The sequence below is a fragment of the Prosopis cineraria genome, unplaced genomic scaffold, assembly GCF_029017545.1.
Source record: "Prosopis cineraria cultivar Desert tree isolate PC_DT_omini unplaced genomic scaffold, ASM2901754v1 PC6, whole genome shotgun sequence".
Taxonomy (NCBI): Eukaryota; Viridiplantae; Streptophyta; class Magnoliopsida; order Fabales; family Fabaceae; genus Prosopis; species Prosopis cineraria.
Window position 1 is genome coordinate 33,853,876 of NW_026555337.1, and position 23,706 is coordinate 33,877,581.

The 23,706-nt window shown below is 31.0% G+C and overlaps 1 long non-coding RNA gene across 1 annotated transcript; it reads left to right on the forward strand.

Moving 5' to 3' along the window:
- The first annotated feature begins 16,089 nt into the window (after nucleotides 1-16,089).
- Nucleotides 16,090-20,495, forward strand: LOC129312551 (uncharacterized). The gene is made up of 3 exons (XR_008593622.1): nucleotides 16,090-16,179; nucleotides 18,694-18,840; nucleotides 19,776-20,495. It is a non-coding gene; the product is annotated as an uncharacterized LOC129312551 (long non-coding RNA).
- Nucleotides 20,496-23,706: the final 3,211 nt, after the last annotated feature.

Genomic DNA, 23,706 nt, shown 5'->3' on the forward strand with positions numbered 1-23,706 from the left:
TGAAAAATTGAGGGTTTCACTCAAGATTGCTTCAATTAAGCTTTTATTCTTCTTCTTCTCTTTACTTTGCTGTATACATTGTTGATTTTGCTATCATGGAAGAAATGTGTGGCTGATTTTCTCTTAATCTAGGGTAGCTATGAACTGATTCTTGGATTAGAATATGTTTGAACTATTTATTTGAGCTTAATATTAGTTTTGTTTATTTAATTTTATGCTTATATGTTTACTTAATGTTTGGCCACCGTGAATTTGGATGTTTATGTTTTGCTTTGGAAGAGAAAAATCTGAATTTGACTATTAGATTGAGTAATGTGAGATTAGAATTATTTCTAATTTGCCAATATGATAGGAATATACCTATTGGATTCATATAATCACATTAAAATAAATTTATACCTTTTTGCCTCTTAGGTATTTGTGTTAGGAATAGCATATTAATTTAAGAAAGGGGTGTAATTAATTAAAAGATAATTATTTTTATTAATATTCTAGATTAACAAATTAATACTAAGCTCAAATATGGGCATACTTGAAAATCAAGTCAAGAATTAAATTTTTAAAATTTTATTTATATTTATCTTGAGTATTGTAGTGTAGTTTTTAATTATAGTTATTTAGGGTAATTTTATCATTTGAGTAAATCATTAGGTTTTATTTGTTTTGAGAGACGCAAACCTATATATAAAAGACAAAGGAGCATATGACTTCAGGAGAGAAAAAATAGAAACAGAGACGCGGCAGAATGTGAGGGGCGATCGTTTGTCTTCTTTTGTTCAAGAATTCTTGATGGCTTCTCGTCCTAAGTGTTGTTTGATTTTTAGTTCTATAAAGAGTTAAATTATTAGTGTGATCAATCATAAATCATGACTTTAAATTTTAATCAGAGTCTTTAATATTTTAAAAAAATTATTTTAGCTTTATTTTAATTTGCTCTTCTTCTCTCTACCTCTGAATTTTATGTTTTAATTGCTATTATTAATTAGAGTAGTTTTATTGCATAATTTTTGAGTTATAAATTTCATCTGAGATTTTGCTTGCTATAATCGATTGATATAGTATCATAAGAGTAATTTAAACTAACTTGGGTGATTATCCATGCTTTATTTCTAGTGTGGCTAACTTAAAATAATTGTTAGGTTGTGGGTTAAGGGAGATTTCAATTAACCTATAACTTAATTTCTTGTTTAATTCTTAAATGAGAATTTAGAAAATATATATAAAGATCAAAATAATAAAGTTAAATGAAATTAATTCATTTTATGGATGAGGAAGATTAGTTTAGGTGATTGGATTGTGATTGATTATGTTGTTTATTCTTGATAATTTTGTCAATTGAATTTCCTTTATTTAATCTTAATTTAGTTTTTTTAAAATAATTTCATCACAAAAAATTCTCCCATTATTTACCTTTTCATAATCATAATTTAAATAGTTATTCTATTGACTTTTAGGAAGATGACCTAGGTTACACTTTACTATAAAATTTAATTTTTATTAATTTTGGTGCTATTCGACAGTAATGTCAAGAGGCAAGCAGGAATCCATGAATCTTTGAGAAGGACTCAAGTAAATCTAGGCTGGCCAAGGTGAGATCGACAAAGAAAGAGGCGATGGGCAATGGTAGAGGAATAGATCTACCTCATCATTGAACCGTCACATTTAGTCCAACTAAGTGATGAGTCATCATCCCCATTAACAGAGTTAAACCATTTTAAGGGATTTATTAACGTGAAGGACTAACAAGGTTTAATAGATAAAAGTATAATGATCAAATTTCAACAAAAAAATTACAAATACCTAATTAAAAATTGAAGCAAACTATAAGGATTTGTAGACATATTTTTCCTATTGAAAATTAGTGCTATAGTCAACTTTGGGAAACAAGCATGTGGTGCTTGTTATTACCTATATGGCCTTCTCATTTATGTCATAATTGAGGAATGCATTATTCATGTCAAGGTAGCATGTATTCCAATTTCATGATAAATCTTACTAGATTAGAGTAAAATTTGAATTGAACCATATAAAATGAGAGAACTAACTAAGAGTGTGTTGATAATCATAAAATCAGTGCCCGTATGATAGGCCTAATGAGCAATATAATGAGCACAATCATATGCCTCCATGGACATTTCAAAAGTAACAAGCCAATCTAGCATAACTAGGTTTCTAATCTCATTATAGTCCTCATAGAGGAATTTTATGAAGAAATATGTTTGAAGATGTGTAATTAGATTTAGAAATGGGGCAATATATGAAAGTGAGAAATTAATGTCATTGGTTGTTTCAAAGGTTATTGGCTTTACCTAGTAAGGTAGTGGTAAAGTTGCATTTGCAAGTAGTGTGAGGACCATTTCTATGATATATATGAGTTATAAGTCCTAGAATGAAGAGCCTCACACAAATTCAATAAAGTGAGGTTCTATAAGTTCAAGGTAAACTATCTCACCCAATAAGCTAATAATCTTTTAGTATGGACTTTCTCTTTAAAGTGGAAGCACCAAGGATGTTGGCTCTTGAATGAGGTGACATTATTATGAGTCCCACATTAGAGAGTGTCACAAATAAAATAATGTTTATAAATTCAAGGAGTTCTCTCATCCAATCAGCAAATCTTTTAAGATTAACTCTTCTTTCAGATTTTTGCTCATAAATTGGTGTTTTATTATGAGGTGATGTCATAAAAAGGGCTTCACATGAAAGGTTTTAAGAGGTAGGAGGCTGAGTGAAGTATAGTGAAATAGAGCTATTGAATTGTTCTTGAATGGGATGACATTGTTATGAGTCACATAGATGAGCCTCAGAAGATAATTTATATTGACAGTTAAACAAATAGTGGCTTTTATTGCCTTTTTATTGGTTTTCAATGTAGCTTCCTTTATTAATATTTGGTTGTATTAGATCATGTTCAAACCAATGTGACCATTCCCTTCCCTCATCCCTTGCACTCATTTAGAAAGAGTTACACGAGAGAAGTTAGTTGTTTATAGGTTCAACATAATTTTGTCTATTGCCTCTTTCCCCTCCACTGTTTCTCTATTAACTATTTTTTTTTTGGCCAAAAAAAGGGGTCAACATAATTAGTTGTTAATTTTGAATGTTCCTGGGAACGTCAGAATGGATCCAAACAATCTAACACCAACAGAGCAAGAGTTATCATATTCTAAAGGTGATTCACCTTGTCGCTCTACTGTCAAGACTTAATTATGTTGCATTAATTAGTTGACTTGATTCCTTCCTTTGACATCTAAATTAAGTATTTTTCATCCTTCATATTTGATTTAATAGTCATCTTTTAATGTCATGGTTTTTTTGACCAAATTGTCAAATATCATGGTGCACAACCGTTAGCTTCACCATTTTTTGCTAAGACTAATCAAGCTTTGCGTGTTCTTGGGATGCAAGAGATAGTTGATAGGATGAAATTAGAGGGTTCTAAGACTTACTCTATTGGCAGAGGCACTCATGACTCTCCCACCAATATGTCTATCCATAAATGATCGACGCACTCAAATGTTATGCTTCCTATAGAGTGTTGCTTGATATACTCAACATTCTTACCACTAGGACACCCTTCACCATCAATGAATCAGACAAGAGAGAGTTGGAAGAGAAATTAAAGGATGCTTGTCTTCTTAGCTTTGACAAGGACTGCCTTGAATCTATCAAGACTAGGGTTTTTAATTGTGATTATGTATCTGAAATTGATTGCTTCCATGAAATTCTAAAGGGCTTGGACAGTGATTCCAAGCCCAATGAGGCAATACTTACGGCTGCATGCAATCAGGACGTAGAGGCAGCACGAGTAGTCGAAGCGGCTCAAAAGGACTTAGATGTTGCATTGCAAGAGCATGCAAATGTTATGGCGAATCACACTTATCTTCTGAAATCATGCCAAGATATTCTAGCAAGGCAAAATCAATGCTGGGAATTAATTGCTACTAAAAATAGACATTTTTTATTTTAATTTTGGTTTCATTTTCATGCTTCTTGGTTTTTTTTCTTTTTTTGGGTGATTAAAAGAAGTGCACTTCATATATTTCATTTGTTGTCACGAGAATACTCTCTTTCATCCTTGCCTATAAATGCTTGTATTATATATATGGATAATATTATAGGCATTAACGATTTAATATATTTTCCCCAATTCTTGGTCTAAGGCAAAGAATTTAAATTGTTTTAAGCTGTAAAGAAAATCTAAATGATTCTAATTTGTGTTCTGTTTTCCAAGCTTGAACTTGCACTGATTAATTTAAATTTTCTATATATATATATATATATTAATCTATTTACTTTTGAGTATTAAGTTGTTGCCCAGAGAAATCTTTCTGCACCGATATATATATATATATATATATTTTGCTACAAAGACACTCAATGTTTAAGTAGTAGTATCAGTTGTTATCATGTTTCCAACACAAAAGGAAGCTTTGTTTTAGCTGCTTTAAAACAGAGCTGTTTTAGTTGCTTTAAAACAGAGCATGGTGTAGTTTCCCAAAAAGAAAAAAAAAACAGGGCATGGTGAGATCAATGTTCAACAGAGGAAAATAAATTTTCAACCTTTTCTTCCTTGAAACTGTTTGACCTGTATATAAGGATTGATTATTATTATTATTATTGAGCCAAAAGTCTCGGGCTTTATTAAGTGTGACTCATGACAACTTAATTATTATATTTTATTGAGATGAGGAATGATAGTTTCAATTTTTTTTTTAAATGATGGGGTGTAACAGGGGCTAAATAAATTAGATCAACTGAATTATTTTAAATTAAAAATTATAAGAATTGAATTGTTGAAACTTTATAAGCTTGACATTTAATTAAAAAAGTAAAAAAGTAAGGACTAAAAGTTAAAATTTTGGGGAATCACACTACAGGCCCAATGAATTCTATTATTGCACTGCAGGTTCAAAGACTCTTGTTGTAATTTTTCTTGAAAATAAAACTACAATTTTACCTTTATGTAATTTGAAAGTTCGGATTATGCACAACACAATGTCCATGCATGTCTAATTGATCAGTAAATTTAATAAAATGTACAAGTGATGTACATAAAATATAATGTTCATAGATGTACAACATAATGTTCATACAATCTCAACTAAATGTCCATGCACAGAGACACATGGATATTATATTGAGAATTCATAGATATCGTATTGCGCATCCATAGACATTGTGTTGTAGATGCAAATAAATATAATCAATATTGTGTTATGGATTCATAGACATCGTGTTATGCATTTATGAATATTATATTGTGTATTCATGGACATTGTATTGTACATAATCTGGGTTTTCAAATTATATAAGGGAAAAATTGCATTTTTGCTCCCAAGAAAATTTAAAACAAAGGCCCTTGGGTCTACAATGCAATATCAAAATGTATTGCCCCCAAAGTAATATTTTGTACTGCTTTAGAGCCTGTGGTGCAATTCTCCCTAAAATTTTAGCATCAAGCATGGGGTGACCTTTTAGCTATGCCTATTCGAAATGAGGAAAATGTCATACTCCCTTCAATCCTTATAATTATAAGACACTCTCAACTATTTTATCAAAATTGAAAAGAGGTAGTTAAGTAATTAATTTTGTATGAAAATGTAATAAAATTTTAGTTTTATCCTTATTTAAATGAAAAAAATTTAAAATTTACTTTACATTCTCTCTCATAATTAATGAGCTTAAATAAGTTGGAGAAACTAGATTTTAGATAGGTTCCTAAGAATTTAAAAAAAAAAAACTTCCGTACTGATTTCTCTTGGAAGTTGGAACAAAGACATTCAATGTTTAATCTTTGATATGTTCTAGCTTAAAGAAAAATTATACATAGGTCCTGAAGAACGTATTTACACAAATAAGTTTCACAAATTTTAAGAAAAAATACTATTACATTTTGTAGGACTTGGTTGTAACCAAATTTTTCCTGTAAAAACAATCCAAATTCCTTTGAACGCCTGCTTCGACTTGCGTTAATCTAACGTGAGCAGGCGTTAACCGATCATCAATCGACATCGACTAGTGACTGGTAATCATTCACTAGTTAAAAAGTTCCTCTTTTTGTTTTTTAAGAAATACATTTTTATTTTAAAAGAATGACATAGAAGTCTAAAAGAACAAATTAATAACTGTTGGGTATTCTTTTAAAACATAAACTATAAATATTACTTCAAACATTGCAAACAAAAATCTCATATACAAACTGAGAATTATATTTAAAATTAAATATATTATTTATAATTGAAACTCTTAAATTTGTAATTGTTTAAATTGGTATTTGCAACTTTTTTAAAAAAAAAATTTATGAGGTAACTATCATTAATTGTCCTCTTTTAGACTTAATTTTCATTCTTTCTTTTATTTTCTATGTTTAAAAATCAAATATCACAGATTTACAAATAAATTAATTTTTATTAAATTTACAAATCAACTTTACAATTAAATTTACATAATTTTTGCAATGGTTTTTCATATTTTACAAATTCGTTGACTAATCAACTTTTTATATTATAAGCAAAACCTTGAAATTTTAATTTAATATGGTAAAGAACACTTAGTCTACTTGTAAATTTAATAAGATAATTTGGAAATTTTATAAATCAGTTTGTAAATTTTAAATAACATATGCAAAAAATATATAAATTCATTTGTAAATATATTGTTTATTTGTAAATATAAAAGATTGACTTATGAATGTGAAGGTTTTAATTGCAAAATTATATAAAATTATTTTTAGAGATTTACTTGTAAATTTACATTATATAATCTCGGAAGTTTAAATTGTAAATATCAATATTATAAGAGTTTGACTTATAACTATAAGAAATTTGATTTGTAAATCTTGTATATATATATTTTTTATAAATATGTGATATCTGACTTGTAAATATTAAAATATTAATATTTCAATGAAAATATTTTTTTCAAAAATCATTTTTTGATGTGTCAAAAGCAAATGACCACCAATCAATAGCTGCAAGTCATCATTAATCATTAATCAACGGGCGTAAGTTTATAGAATTTGGGCTATTTTACTGGAAAAATTAACTATAACCAAGTTTTAAGAGTATTTTTTAAAAAATTTGGATTTGCTTGCAAATAAGTCCCTTAATTAGACTAATTTGCAATTTCCCTCTAATTTTATCTACCACTGAAAATTAATTAAGTTATTGAATAATAAGTAGTAATTAAGCAGGGGGGGAGTTTTTTCTCTCGCTTTCGTGGTGCTCTGCTGATGCTTCTTCTCTTCTGCTACCTTGCGTTGCTTTCTCATGAACACTGATGATTGGTGGTCGAATCGCTATCTTTTTGTTGATGTCCATGATCATTGAAGGGTTCATGCCTCCAAACTTCAAGTTTACATCTCTAGTTTTTGGAAGTAAGAGACAAAGTTTAGTTCATTCAATCATATCGGAATCGATTCTTGCTCTTGTTTAATTGCATGCATGATCTCCAGTTCATTCTCAAGGGTGGTCCTTGGGTCCTTAATGGTCTTTTAATTCTGGTTCAGCGTTGGCAACCTTTTATTCTACTCCAGGAGGTTTCTTTTCATCTAGTTCCCTTATGAGTGCGGATAAATGGATTGCCGGCCAATTCAATTTTACACCCAGTCATTTGCTTCTTTAATTGTGCAACTCTATGGGTACTTTTCTCTGTTTTGATGATTCTAGCTTTCGGGGTTCATTTGGAGTGAGATTTCAAGTTCTTATGGATGTTTCGCTGCCTTTAAAACTACAAGGCGTTATAACTTTTTCTGATTGGCATGAGTTCGACTTCTCGATCTCTTATGAATGAGTTAACAGGATTTGTTTCCACTGTGTCATCAAATCAGACATGTTCATCAGCAGCGTTCTAGTTCTTTTTCTAAGTTCTATTGCAACTTTGCAAAATCTTGGTTCCTTAAGCGTTTGCATGAAGATTCTGTCCGGGTGAAATTTGATTGCTTATCTTATTCCTATAAGGTCTGTGATTGGTGAACCTTATTGTTCAGGATTCCAGAGGGGTCACTATTTGTTTCTTCAAATTTGGAACATTCATCAGGTTCGACAACATCTGGTTCTTGGATCTTGCATGTAGAAGATCATTGTTCTCTGTTCAGTTCAGAAGGGACAGCTGTCGATATGCATGAAGACCTTCCACATCTTCGCTGTCACAAACGTAGACTCAGAATTATCCAACGACTTGGATTTGGAACGGGCTAAAAGATGCAAATTACATCAAGATCATTCTTTTCCATCTCCTGATCAACCTTGTTTCATTATTATACAGGCGTCTCCTTCTCCTTCTCCTTCTGATCAAGCTTCTAAACCAACAGCTGGAAGTTTATTTACCTCCACCACGGGACAAGTTGCCAAGCAAGCTATTCAATCTTTCTCCATGATTACGTCATCATCTTGTTCACCTAATATAACCCTCAAATCAATTACTCGCTTTTTCACTCTGCTTCTTTTATTGCTAACTTTCAAGCCAGACCTCCAACTCATCCTCCGACCTTTTTCACACATAAAGCCAATATGTCACGCTATGTTCCATTCACTGAGCAGACACTTCAAGGATTTGCCAAGTTTCACAGGAACCTTGGTTATACATAACTATTTTCATGAGGCTTACATTCGGATAATGCCAGTGGTTGGACATACTTACTATGACTTCATGCATGCCAGTGGTTTTGATGGAGGGCAACCAAACTTTTCGCATATCAGGGAGAATGGATTTGTCACTTGTCCTGTTCACTGTGCACTTGCAGCTACGTCCACTTCTGATCTGCCAGTTGCAATTTATCATTTGCCTGATATCGATTGTGTGATAACGCAAATCTTGTAGTCTCTGGGTCATCTTCACGCAAACGAGAGAAACCTCTGTTTTTAGATGCTGAAACAGATTCGCCTCTATCTGCTGTGTTTATCGGCTTTTCGCCCCGTCTCGATGGATGATTCTCTTGTGGACCTTCATGGGTTGCGGCATCATGAGGGTCCAATGTTTGGTCCTCCATTTTTTATTACTTTTGTTTGGTCTGTTTTTAAGTTTGTCGAGTTTGTGTTCTGTTTTGGTTTGCAAGCTTGCAATGAGATTGCTTGGTGGTTTGGTTCAAGTTCTTGCAGATCGTCTTCTTTCTAACTCAAAGCTTTTACAGCTTTGGTTTTTCAAATCCTATGGGATATTCATCAAAGAACTGGTTATTTCTTTGGGACTTGGTGCTAATCAGTTCTTCTTTTGGCTGAATGTCTTCAACCCGTTTTATAGACTGGTTTTTAAACTAGCTACTGATAATTTTTATATGAGCCTTCAAAATGATCATCTGCAAGAGTTTGTGCTTGGCAAATTTGGCCCTTTTCTCATGTTAGCTCAACTGGTTTTTCTGATCGTTATGCTTTCTGCGTCTTCTTGTTGCTTTTTTATTTGGGAAAATGACAATTAAGTCTCAAAGGATCAATTTTATTTAAGGTAAGTCCCAAGACATTCTAAAATACCAGTTAAGTCCCTAGGTTCTTGAGTAGCATTTTAATATAATGAAAAATGACCGAAACACCCTTATTTGATTGATGAAAATTTGAAGTTGCTCCTTCTCTACTCTACCCTACCTTGCAATTACTTGTCCGTTGTCTTTTCCCTGCCTTGTTCGTCGTCTCTTTCTTGTCTCATTGTAAGCGAGTAAAGCTCTCTGTCGTCTCTTCCTTGGGCTATCCAGTAATGCTGTCTGTCATCTCTATTCTAGTCCTGTTTGACATCTCTTCTTTGCCCTAAGTGATCAGTTGCTTAGGTCATTAATCTATAATCTGTTTTGGTCATTAATCTTTGATGGGAGTGATGTATTTGCCTAGCTGAAGAGTCTGATTCTCATCAACATTCACCATTTCGATTATGCAGAAATTTCTTCTTCTTCTTCAATTTTTTTCCCTGAGTGTCTTAGCTGAAGGGGGACTATGTAGTTTGTACAAGTGAGGACATGCTCAAATGGATGTTAAGTTCGAAGTTATACATTGTACCCAATTAATCAAGTTTGCAACTTTGTAACTCTGTAATTTATTTTCACAATTTTATTCCCAACTTCTAGTATTGAAACATATTTGTAATATTCAAGTTATACATTATATCCAATCAATCAAGTTGCCAAGCAATTTAGGTATCCAGTTTTGCAACTATCTCAAGACAAATTTGCCACTGCTTGTCAAAATTTTAGGTGGAAGAACTATTGAATTTTTAAGAAAGTTATTGTTCTAGGATAACACTCCAGTAATTTGTAATTCAAACACCAGATTTTGCAACTTTTTTATGAATAATTTGCAACTCCTTGTCGAAATTTTGGATGGAAAAACTATTGAATTCTTAAAGTTATTATTTCAAGATAACGCTCCAGTAATTTACAACTGAGACGCCAAATTTTGCAATTTTCTTATGAATAATTTGCAACTTCTTTTCAAAATTTTGGGTGGAAGAATTATTGAATTCTTAAAGTTATTATTGTAGAACAATGCTCTAGTAATTTGCAATTGAGACACCAGATTTTACAACTTTCTTATAAATAATTTGCAACTTCTTCTCAAAATTTTGGGTGGAAGAACTATTAAATTCTTGAACTTGCAAAGCTACCAAATTATTTTAGGACATGACTCCAATAATTTGCAACTAACATACCAAATATTGCAACTTCATTACAAATAATTTACAACTCCTTCTCAAAATTTTAAGTGGAATAACTTTTGAATTCTTGAACTTATAAAGCTATCAAATTATTTTAGGACAACGCTCTTGTAATTTGCAAATGACATACCAAATTTTGTAACTTTATTACGAACAATTTGCAACTCCTTCTTGAAATTTTGGGTGGAATAACTTTTAAATTCTTGAACTTGCAAAGCTACCAAATTATTTTAGGACATGGCTCCAGTAATTTACAACTAACATACCAAATTTTGCAATTGCCTTATGAATAATTTGTAACTCCTTCTCGAAATTTTGGGTGGAATAACTTTTGAATTCATGAACTTGCAAAGCTATCAAATTATTTTAGAATATGACTCCTGTAACTTGCAACTAACATACTAAATTTTACAACTTCCTTACAAATAATTTGTAACTCATTCTCGAAATTTTGGGTGGAATAACTTTTAAATTCTTGAACTTGCAAAGCTATCAAATTATTTTAGGATATGACTCTAGTAATTTGCAACTAACATACTAAATTTTGGAACTTCCTTATGAATAATTTGCAACTCATTCTCGAAATTTTAGGTGGAATAACTTTTGAATTCTTAAACTTGCAAAGCTACCAAATTATTTTAGGACATGACTCCAATAATTTGCAACTGACATACCAAAAGCAACTTCATTATGAATCATTTGCAACTCCTTCTTGAAATTTTAGGTGGAATAACTATTAAATTCTTGAACTTGCAAAGCTCCCGAATTATTTTAGGACATGACTCTAGTACTTTGCAACTGACATATCAAATTTTGCAATTTCCTTATAAATAATTTGCAACCTCTATTCAAAATTTTAAGACAACATACTTTTAGTAATTACAGAAGATATGAAATGTACATATAAGCTACATGTATTAATTCATCTAATGCATATGCTTCCACGTACACAAAAGCATGAACTTGGATTTATAAAAGAGGGGTTGCTATGTACCAAAAAAATCCCCTAATACTATCAATATATATGTACAAAAACCTATATATGTTAACCAAATCTAACTTGATCTAAAACTACCCATATATGTATATCACCTAAATCCAAGTTCATGTGGTAATCCATTTACAATAACATCAACTTGAATTTGGATTTCTACACCTCTTCCATATACGACCTACTTCATGATAATGAGAACAATGATAAACCTTCTTTTACTGATATGAAAACTCAATCCTCACACGATGAGGTCTACTAGCTGATCGAGATGTTTTAGGAGGCAGCAAAAAGGTTTGGTTTTATGAGCTTAGATATTGTCAACGCATTTGGCTTTGACATCTCATGGGTCTCAACATAATTCATAGTGCCATTGTATATTTTCTCCTATGAGCTACGAAGATAACATTCATCGACATAGTTATACACATTACCATGTACTTCTTTAATGGCTACACAAGCATGTGGGCAAGGAATGTCAGACATTTGCCAAACTTTGCATGTACATTCCTTTAGTATTAGATTCACACATACATGTCCACATGGTGTCCGAACCAATGCAATATGTGAGCCCCTCAAAATATTTTCCTTCAACTTTGCTTTAACATTTGGACCAACTATGCTTTTTCACTTACTCATAGTTGCCTTACTTATAAAAAATTTCTTGCTCAACTTGTCCCTATGCTCATTTATAAGAACACATATTATGCCTCCTCTCCTCAAAAATTCATACATTGAATGATTCGGCCAAGTTGGTTGTTATCTTATCCCATCTTTGAAATGGGAACAACGATAGTGCCCACCGATCAACATCGCCTTGATTTTCAACCCATCTTTCTAATTGTGGAGAGAACATCCTCAAATTTCTCATGGTTATATGAAATTCATGCTCATGCCTTGCATAGGAAATGTGATCAAGCAACTTTAGTGCTTCTTTCTTGCTGTTCCTTCCCATTCCCTTACAAACTTTGTTAAACTCAGAGTTAAAATTCTCCTTGACATGTCAATAGCAAAATGCATGTCTATCGCCACCAAATATGGCTCTAACAACACCAATAATAGCATTATTTCTATCAGAAATAATAGTTACCTGTAGTGAACCAAGGATATCTTTAATATTTTGTAGAAACCAAGTCCAATTATTGTGAGTTTCACTACCAACTATTGTAAAAGCTAATGGAAACAACTCATTATTAGCATCATATGTTGAAGTTGCCAGTAAGGTACCCTGATAAGGACCATTGAGAAAACATCTATCTACATATAAAATAGGCCTAGCCCCAAGCAAGAATCTTTTAATGGAACAACCAAATGTAATAAATAAACGTTCAAATCTATTGTTCTCAGAAGCCACCCATTTTGCTACAGTGTCAGCATCATTCTCCATTAGTCTATTACACAACCAAGGAACAAGCATATATGATTGGTTAGGAAGTCCATTTATTTCTACCAATGCCCTCTCTTTCGCTCTTAAAGCTTGACGATAAATTAGACTTTTGCCATAATCTCTATATATGCCCTCTCTTCATGTAACTATTAAAAAAACTTACCCATCAATTGAATCTCTTGTTGCTTCTATACTTTGCTGTATCTTCCTAATGATGGACACATGAGGAAAATTATCATTCAATTTCATTAATTGATTTATCCCTTCATCATCTTTAAGGTCTAAAAGAGCATTACAATCAAACTTTACTGTGTACTTCAACTCTATTCCATTTAAATCACAACTCAAGCATGATGAAATCAATCTAACAAGTCTTTCAAGAGACATTCCTTCTCTAATCATTCTTCCATTACAACTCCTCCCATCATAATGCATTGTCCCATGCATATCTTTTACAATATCTCCATCAAAATGAAAATAACAAAACATTTCCTTGAAATAACTACTTTCCATCGTACCCAATTATATCAACCTAGAATAAACAAAATAAAATGTAATAACATATCACTTAGAAACAAGTGATTTTTGCATCAGTGAAGCAGTGACAGCGTTCCATCTTAAAATATGGACACTCGATGAAAAATTCTTACACTTTCAATTGCAAAATGTCAAATCTTTATACCAAATCTTTAGAAATGTGAAATAAAAAAATATTTCATGTTCAGTTGCAATAAACCGTTTCATCTTTTCCCTTACGAGAGCCATTTTGTAAGAAAATTAGACCTTAATGGAGTAAACTTTTTTATTCAGATGCAGGGATTTGAAAAAAAGGACACGCTTGTCTAAACGCACCAGCACAACTCCTTGAGCTTCTTTGAGTCAATAATTAAGGCAACTCCACCTCTTCCAAGCACAAATCTATTTTAGGAATGGGTATTCTAACATGCAGCCCCACCACTTACATGCAGCTCTCATTAATGGCAGGAAAGAGACAAATCGGGAGGGAAATACTGGAGCTGATGAGTGTACATGTTATATTTAATCGTAGGGGAATTTTCATCATTTCTTTCGTAAGTCTGATTTGTGAAAAATAGTATGGGACTTTATTAGCCTTTTACAATTACTTGGGACTTAACTGGTATAAAATTGGTCCTTTAGGACTTCATTGTCATTTTTCCTTTTTATTTTTGTTCCACTGTTTTTATAGTCCGTGTCTTTTGTTAGGCTTTTAGGTTTGTCTAGTCTGAAGGTCTTTTAGTTGTAATCATTTAGTGTTTATAAATATATTGACTTCATTTCAAAATAATAATGATAATAAGTAGCCTCCATCTCTAATTGTAGATACTTTTAAATAAAATCTCACATGTTAATAAATCTCATTAAGTACACTCAACAATCTTATCTTTTCAAAATAGAAATATAAATTTTTAAAAATACTCATTATTTAATATATTAAAAAGACAATGAACATATATTATTTATGGAGAGAAAAAGAATAATATTGAAATTGGTATATTTAATGAAAATATGACACCATAATCTATCCAAAATGTCTTATATTTTGAAACAAAAAAAAATCTTTTAAAAATGTCATATAATTTAGGATAGTGGAAGTAATACTAATTTCTTATTCATTGGCAAAAGAAGTAGTAGTGGTGGTGGTGGCAGCGGCGGCGGCAGTCGTAACGCCTAAAAAAGCTCTGCTTTACTTGGTTTTAAACATAACATAGTGAGTTAGTGAGATCAATGTTTGAAAAGGGAGAACAAGCTTTGAACTGTTTTCTCGTTCTTTTATTTTTGCCAAAACTATTTTCCCTATATATATGGATTGCTTTGAAATTTTTATTTTATAGAGACGTGTCTAAAAAATTCATAGAAATGGATGATGATGATGATGATGATGAATTTAACACAATAGTTGATAGGGTATTGATAGTCAAACTCTGGAACCATGAAGCAGAGCATGGGTGGGTTAAAGTGTAACACAGATGGCTCTGATAATAGATTTTGGGTTTCGTTGAAATTTATTGGAATGAAGCAAGGACATTAATATTTGACTTTTAGACCTCAACTGCTTCAATACGTTGTCGTGGAAATGAAAGCAAAATCCATCTGAATATACCCACTTTATTATCCATTCCCAAACACAAAGCTCCTTAATTATGATTTCAATACCGATGAATCAAAAAAGAGTCTTTTGTAAGAGCCCTCTCTGGTGAACTTCCATATATGGTTTTAGCCCTTTCTCTCTTTGGAGATTTTCCCCTAATTTTATTTATAAATTTAGCCACTTTTACTCAGTTCCAGGGTTTTTTACGCTCCCACAGTGATTCCATCTACCTATAAATTTTCATCATGGATTACAAACTGCTCCCTCTCTTTCTGTATATAAGAAAAAAACTGTATCATACAATTTAAGAAAGTTAATTAACTATAATAATTATGTCTAAAAATAAAATTAGTGAATTAAAATGCCTTATATTAATCAACATAAGTATAAATTAATTATTTATCATTAATGTAAATTATGAGAAATGATTTAGGAAATGTGTAATAAATACTTATTGAAATGAGTGATTTTTCTTATAAAAATATAAATCAAAAGTAGTAGTTTCTCTAACAATAAAAAACAGAGGGAGTATCATGGTTTATTGTATATAAGATGAAGTTAATTTTTTTTTTTTGGTCCTTAATACAAAGCTTCTTGCTTTATGTACATACTAAGCATATCTTGAAGAACAAGAAGTTCCATGGCTGCTTTATGCCTTTCTTGGCCTCTTCCTCTTGCTCTTCTCGAGGGAAAAAGTATTTGAGGAATGCTTGAAGTTCATAAGGGAATTGATAATGGACTGAAAATAATTTCAAAAAGTAACACACAGACACACGCAAAGCAAGAAGCAAAGAACATGGACAATGACAACATTGAGGAGAGCTTGATGAAAACTGTCACCCTTTTTTCCCCTAATAAAGACTAAAGAAGGATCACCTTTGAGTGGCACACACTCCTGTGAGATTCTTGCTCTCATTATATATAATTAAGCTAAGAAAATAGATAACTCTCTCTACAATTCCTGCTTTCACCAATTGTCAACAAGTCCAATTGATCAATCGTTGTCAAGACTCAATTGTTGCTACTTCAATTTTTAGTTTTACAATCGAGGTGTGTATAATATAAATGCTCATCTCTACGTGTATTGTTCTTTGCTTTATACATATGAGAATGATTTTCAGTGATATCAACACTAGCATATTGTCAGTTTTTTCTATCCAATAATAAGTTTGATTAAAATGTCGGTGCTTTCTATGCTTCATTTATGTTAGCATTTGATTATGTGTCAAAATTTTACTGGATTGTTTACCCTTTTTGGAGAGTTAATCAACTTAACAAATAACAATTGACAACTTCTTGGGATACAAGGCCTCTCAATAGAAAAGTTGGTAACTTAACAATCAAAAATTTTAAACCTAAAGGAAAATTATATGGTGAGGTATTTTAAATATTCAAATTAATTATTTTCATGGCTCAAAGGGATTGTGAGTTGATGATTAGTGGGCAAAATAATCCTCATAATGGGATACCTATAACTTTGTGAGAAGTTTAGGTTCTAACTTTTTTATGTTGTCAAGAACTAATGATCATAAAATACTTTTTTTTAGGTTAATCTTATGTTTAGGGAAGCCAATTTTTGTGCCCATTACTTAACTAGTAATGCCTAGGATCACTTAGGTGTTTTTACTATTTTTGATTAACTGTCAAGGAGGTGGATGATGAGATGAAGTCTTCTCTTGATTTTGTCTCAGTATAAACTATTTTAATTTCTTTGTATCATTTCTCATTAAAAAAAAAACTATTTGTGATTGTAGAAAAACTCAATATATAGTAACTTGAAACATGATGAATAGTAAATTTATTATGCTATAACTTCTTCATGTGAGTCCTATATTGTATGAGTCCTACATCAAGAAGTTTCATAAGAAAAGTGCCGTTTATTTATAAGTCCAACAAATACTCTCACTCAAAGAACTTGCTTTTTTGGGATAAACTTATCCTTGGGGCATATACTCATAAATCATTGGCAAATATATATACACACACACCACAAATCATAGAAAAATATTTTAAAACATATATAGTAGAAGTATAAACTATATATATCATATCATTCCAAAGATGAAAAAAAAAAACCTATTATATGGTCAATGCATTTTATTATCGCTTTAAAAAAACACACACATACACATATGTGCTTTCATTTAAATTGTTATATAATTTTCCTCTTGCCCTATACATTTGTGATGATCCTTCAATTACTAAAACTAAAACTTTTGTTGTCATTTGCTTGGCCGATTCTGCATTCTCGTCATCCTGCAGTGTGAAGATTTTTCGTTTTTCTCTTCATTATTTTGATATTCTTCAAATATTCCAAAACAGAGGTTTCTTTGTTGAATAATATTGAAATCTCTACCAAAAAAAGGTGAGAATTTATTTTGATAGTTTTTTTTTATCATGTTTATCATAGAGTTTTGTCTTTTAACATATGCTCCTTTGGTTCCATCTATAAAGTAGAGAGAGAAGAAAAAATTTGATTCTATTTATAGGGCACTTACCAATTTCCAATGCTTCTCTTTATATTTTTACCCTTATTAAATGCTTTGAATACAAATATTAGTAATGAAATTTAAAAATATTTATTAGCAGTAAAGATGAAAACTTATGAAATTTTAAGACAAAGTTACTAAGATGTAATGTTTTCTTTGGCTTTAGTGAAACATGCTAGAAGTGACTTATAAATAGGATCAAATAGAGTAATAGGTTTGCACTTTTGGCTTTTTATATAATTCTGATCAATATACGCGCACTAATTATAATATTGACATTTATTGACAATTAATATATATTCCTATGGTCAAAAATAAATACAATGGTTTAAATTTTGAGTATTAAGAGTACTTCTTTTTATTGTGAAAAACATTATAGCTATATGGGTGATCAAATTTTCACAAATTCTCCCCTCTATATTAATCCTGCCCTCATCATTCTATAGTTAATCATAATTACATTATATCAAAAGTATAGTATCATTCATAATATATTTTTTTATAAAAGTAAAGGATTTATAGAGTTTTATAAGGATGAAGGCAACATGAATTTCACAGGAGAAGATCATAAAAAATGAAAAAAAAAAAAATTGACAGTGTTTTATGGCAATAACATTAGTCATATATATAGTTCTTAGAGAATATTTTTAATAAAAAATTACATCTAATTAAGCTTATATAGTTAATGTACTTTTTCCCATTTTTAAATACAAGTATTCCCCCTTTTTTACTAGCCAAATAGTATCAGAATACTTAACTTAGTGTGATTCTCATACTCTTAAGTTTACAAGAAAATGAGGAATTACAATCAAATAAAGAAAGGAAAAATAATCTCAAGGACTCTAGAAATTAACAGCCCAAAAGTTAAAAATAGATATTTTATACCGAAATCTAAAATGAGAAATGTTAAAAGCTCATAATTACTCTTAAGATCTACAGATTGTTAACCTTAAATTAATTTTTGGATGCCAAGTAATGAATGCTGCACATAATCAGTTTAAAGTTCATGCCTTTTATGCAATTTTTTTCGATTATTTTCTAGTGTACTAAATTTTGGTCTCTATGCGTTTGGCAGATATTGTGTTCTTTTCTATTGCTGTGAAGAATCTTTTCATTTCTGCTTCAACACTTTGTTCTGCTCCAAATTTGAAAAGAAAAAAAAAAGTAAAAAAGTAAAAAGGAGGTCTCGTTGTCCAACAACATTGAAATCTCTTGAAAAAAGGTAAAACTGTATTGATAATGTTTGTTTTCATTTTTTTTATATACTTGTCTTTTGTCTTTTGCGATATATTCGTCTAGACAATTAAAAGATTATTTAAAATATATAGTCATTATTTTAGAAGTTTCTAATTGTTTTTATTTGAATAATTTAAAATAAGATTAAATTTTAATGCACGTCTCAAAGTTGATGCTTGCAACAACGTACCTTTGCTTTCCATGCGAAGCAGCATTCAACCCAAATCAATGAATATAAATGATACCCAAGATCCTGTCAAATTAAAAAGACCTTCTTTTGGCTGCTCTTTTTTTTAAAAAAAAAAAACAATAATTGATTTGGTCATCTACTAAATATTTTTAATCACTTCGTGTCTTATATTTGTCAGGCATTTATTTTGTATTAACTTTTTTCATCAGTGCTAAACTTCCTTTGTATTTTTGTTTAAAACAGATTTTTTTTTATTCTGTTTTTCTGTGTGAAAGTAAGTTTCTTCATCAAACAGCATTAAAATCCCTGAAAAAAAAAAGGGGGTTAGAACACATTTTGATTGTGTTTCATTTTATCAATGCCGATTACCAAACGTACACTTGATCAATTATCTTTCTGCATACTTGATGTAGCATGTGCTATAATGACAGCTTGGAGCGTGTAACAATCATGATAATGTTTTTTTATCTGATTTAAGAAATAAGAGATATAATTAATCTTTAAAGTTGTAATATTACGAAAGTTTTCTTTTGCTTATAATCTATGCAATAACATAATTAGAGGAATAAGTTGGCAAGAAATTAGAGGAGTAAGTTTGTTTGACTAGCTCAAATAAAAAGGGTAAGATGTGTTAAACTCCTTATATTAATGGCTTATTTGGTAGAGTGGAATTGAAGGCGGAGAAGTGGAAGTGGAAGTGAAATCTTAAATATAGAACGTTTGGTACACAGGAACCCATTTATCTGAGGAAGCTACTTCCATAAAAAGTGATAGAACTTGGTTCCTCCCGTATACCTATGGAACTGGGTTCCTCCCTCACTTCCTTCCTCATTTGCCATCTTTGCCCTTCAAGCTTCTCCCCCTCACTTCAACCATTCGACCCAGATGCGATGGTGTGTGATTGCTTCTCCCTCGACTCCAAGCTTCTCACCTTCTTTTTGCTCCATGGACCCAGTTTACTCGCCTCTTGCGCTTCCCCTCCGTCCTTGCCTCAGTCTCGCACAAACCAAGCTCGCTCTTTAACTCGTCATCTCAGCTCAATCTATCAAATTCTCCGATGCCAATGGCTCTGTCTCGCCGGGCACTGGAGATTCCCCTTGTGAACAACACAGTTTTTCACCTTAGTGTCAGGGGAGGGGATCGCCGGTGTACGTCACGCTCCCGTTAGATGCTGTGGGTTTGAAGGGGCGAGTCTTGAGGCGAGAGCTATGATTCTTTTGTCTTTCTGGGTTGATTTTCTTCTTCTTCTTCAGATCTCCTTCTCCTCCTTCATCTCGCCATTCCTTCATCCATCTTCTTTGTCAATCTGCTTCAATTCTTTGATTTGTGGCTTTCTGGTATTTGGCTTTGATTTCTTGTCTGAAGTTGTGCTATTTTTTTGGCGATTGATTGTTGTTGAGTTTTGAATTGATTATTTTTCTGGAAATTATTGTTTAGCTGTGGATTGATTATTTTCTGGAATGGAGTTGTTAGACGATGAAAGTGGTAGGTTGCTTATGCTTCGACTTTTTTGTATCTCATTTTCATCTGTGTATCAAATATATTTTTAAACCTCACTTCCACTTTTACTTTTATTTCCCCTTTTGCTTCTACCAAAATCATTTTCCCGTGCCAAACACGATATATGTATGCTTGATGGTAGTTTACTTCATTAAAATAATTTAAGTCATTTAGTGCCTAATTGTTTAAGATTAAAAAATAAGTGATTTTTGATAGTTTAGAGATTTTATAAAAAAAAATATTTATTTTGTAGAGATTTATAAGAAACAAATATTATTTTTTTTGTTACAATAATAAAAAATAATTATTAATTAGTTATTTTTAAATTTTATGATATCTTTCTTAATTTTTATTTTATAAAAATGATTTATTATTATATTATTTTAAAATTTTATAATATCTTCACATATTTTGTTTCTTTAAAATATACTCTCTCATTCATTGCATTAGATTATTTTCAAAAGTCACTCAAAGTAGCTTTTTAAAATAATCAGAAATCTTCTTTTTTTATTCTAATTATTTTTAAAAGTTTAAATAAATATCATAAAAAACTCACAAAATAATTTTTTAAAAAAAATAAGTGATTTTTTCATGAAATAAGCTAAAACAAACAAGTCCTTAGCTAGACACACCCTAAGCTTTATATATTTTTAATTTATCTTCTATCCTCTAGATGTTTGATTTCTTTATCTCTAACAAGATGAGATGTGGTTATCAAAAAATTCAAAATCTTTTGTTGGAAGAAAAAAATAGAATTAATTCTTTTGGATCAAAGGTTATGTTTGGCACACATTATTTAAGTTACCACGGAATTGATATCCTTTTATACAACAGAAGTAAGCCTCATAAAATTAGTCAAGGAAAGGTTTCCCGCAACATAAAAAAGAAAAAGGAAGAGGAAAAGGAAAAAAAAAAACAAAAAGAAAAGGAGTTTCCTACTATAGAAAAAAAATCTATCGCCAACTTTGTCAAGGTTTATAAAACATTATTTTAACTATCTTGCCCCTCCTTGATCTAAGATATTTTTATTTTTTATTTTCAAAAACAAGTGTTATTGTATGTATATGTGTGTTTCCCATTTCTCTTTAAAAATATTAGCCTTATATATTATATTGAAAGGGCGCCTATCTTTTTAAATACTCAACTTATGTGTGTGTGTATTGATGAGAGAAATTAATATCACCACTTTGATTTCTTTCTTTCCTTTCTTGCATTGTTTCTTAGTAAACTTTCAATACTAATATTAAAAAAAATCATAATTCTACCATCTTGCCAAACACATTTTTGCCCAAAAATCAGTTTTCATCAAATATGTAAAGAAGCCTTTCATCAACATAGTTAAAACATTGTCTCACTTCCCTTGGGAACCATAATGTTTGTATTTGGCACTAAAACTTTGTATCAATTATTCTTTCACCAACAATAAATTTTGTGTGTTTGTATTTGACAGATTTTGAGGTGTTGTCTTCTTGTGTGAAAGACTGGTTTATTTTTCGTCTTCAATACTTTGTTCTTTTTTAAGTTCGGAAAAAGGGGAAAAAAACAGAAAGTGAAAAGGAACAACTGTGAGATCTTCAAGTAAAAGAGGTAAAACTAATATATCCTATCATATTTCTTTTGCTGTGTGATGGAATGCATATTATTGTCACTTTGAATCTTATACTCATGCGTTTCTGGACTAATTCTACTCTAGTTAATGCTAAATTTTGTGACCTCTGTTTTTTTGGCAGATACTGTCTTCTTGTCTTGTATAAGTAATATCGAAATCTCTGCAGTAAAAGGTAAGTGTGAATATATTTTAATTTTTTGTCCATGTTTTGTCTTTTATATATATGTATATATATATACACGTCATTTGTTACATATATTTAATTTAATATTAGCTTCTACAATCATGCATGAAAAAATTGACTGTTATAGATAGTTAATTAATTGCTTTGAACTTCAACAAGAAAGACAAAAGATATTTTTTATTATAGATCATTTGATGATCTATATATAGTAGGTTTATAGTTAGTATGCTAACTATTCACTCCTTTAAAGTGAATTAGTAGTTAGCTGATGATATACAGTAATAATGCATTGATGTTATTGCTATAAATATTGGGTGGCTTGAGCTGTGGAATTTTAAGTTCACTTAAGAGACCGCCAGAGTTGCCTATACTACCATATTCTAGCATTTGGCCTTGGTATATTATTGTAGTCTGCCACAAACCTATTTTGCGACATATTGTTTAGTTACAAGTTAGCACTACAAAACAAACAAAACAAAAAAGACTTTTGGCTCCAAAAGTCATTGCTAAAAGTTTTTAGCAGTGAAAGGTCGTTGCCATAACTTCCGTTGCTAATAGTTTTTATACTTTTGTTGTTGCCAAAACATTTTTTAAAAAAATAATAATAAATTTTATACCACGTCACTCCTCCATGGATACATAGAGCTGGGAAACAGGGCCCTGGCCCATATAGGCCTAGGCCTAAATGCCTAATTTCCCTAAAAATGCTCTATTTTTAAGGCTAGGCCCTTATTCAAAGGACATAGGGCCAAGCTCTTAAGTTTATTTTAGGAAAAAAGATATAAAAATTAAAGATGACTAATTAATTAAAATATCAAAAAAAATGTCTCAAAGCAATTGGAAGATAAGAAATACATAAGATATTAACTCGAATGCATATAAATCCATTTTTGATAATTTGTAGAAAAGATCAACCTCCTTAGTTATAAAGGAGAATCCTATCACTCCAAAACACAAGAATCTCCTCACCAAGACCTAGTCCAATATGTATCCCTTGCTCTAGGAAGCTTGATTACCACAATCGTACAATACCCATATCTCAATAATCAAACCATTCGATCAATAACTCAAAAGTCATGTAGTTATTGATCACAACAACACAAGGCATATCATGGTGCCACATGAGAAAGTTTATTTAAGGAAACATAAGTTCAACAGACATTTTGACATTACATTAATTCAACCATCTTTGAAGGAACCAAATTTGCAACATAACAATGTCTTGTTTAAGGTATGCTTGAATTTAGCAGGATGCAACAAGACTTGGACCAAACCTTTCCTTCCCTCCTATTTCCTTAATCCTAACATACCCTAAATCTTACTCATCCTCTAGCATGGACAAGGGAAAAATACTTCTTACATATTGAAA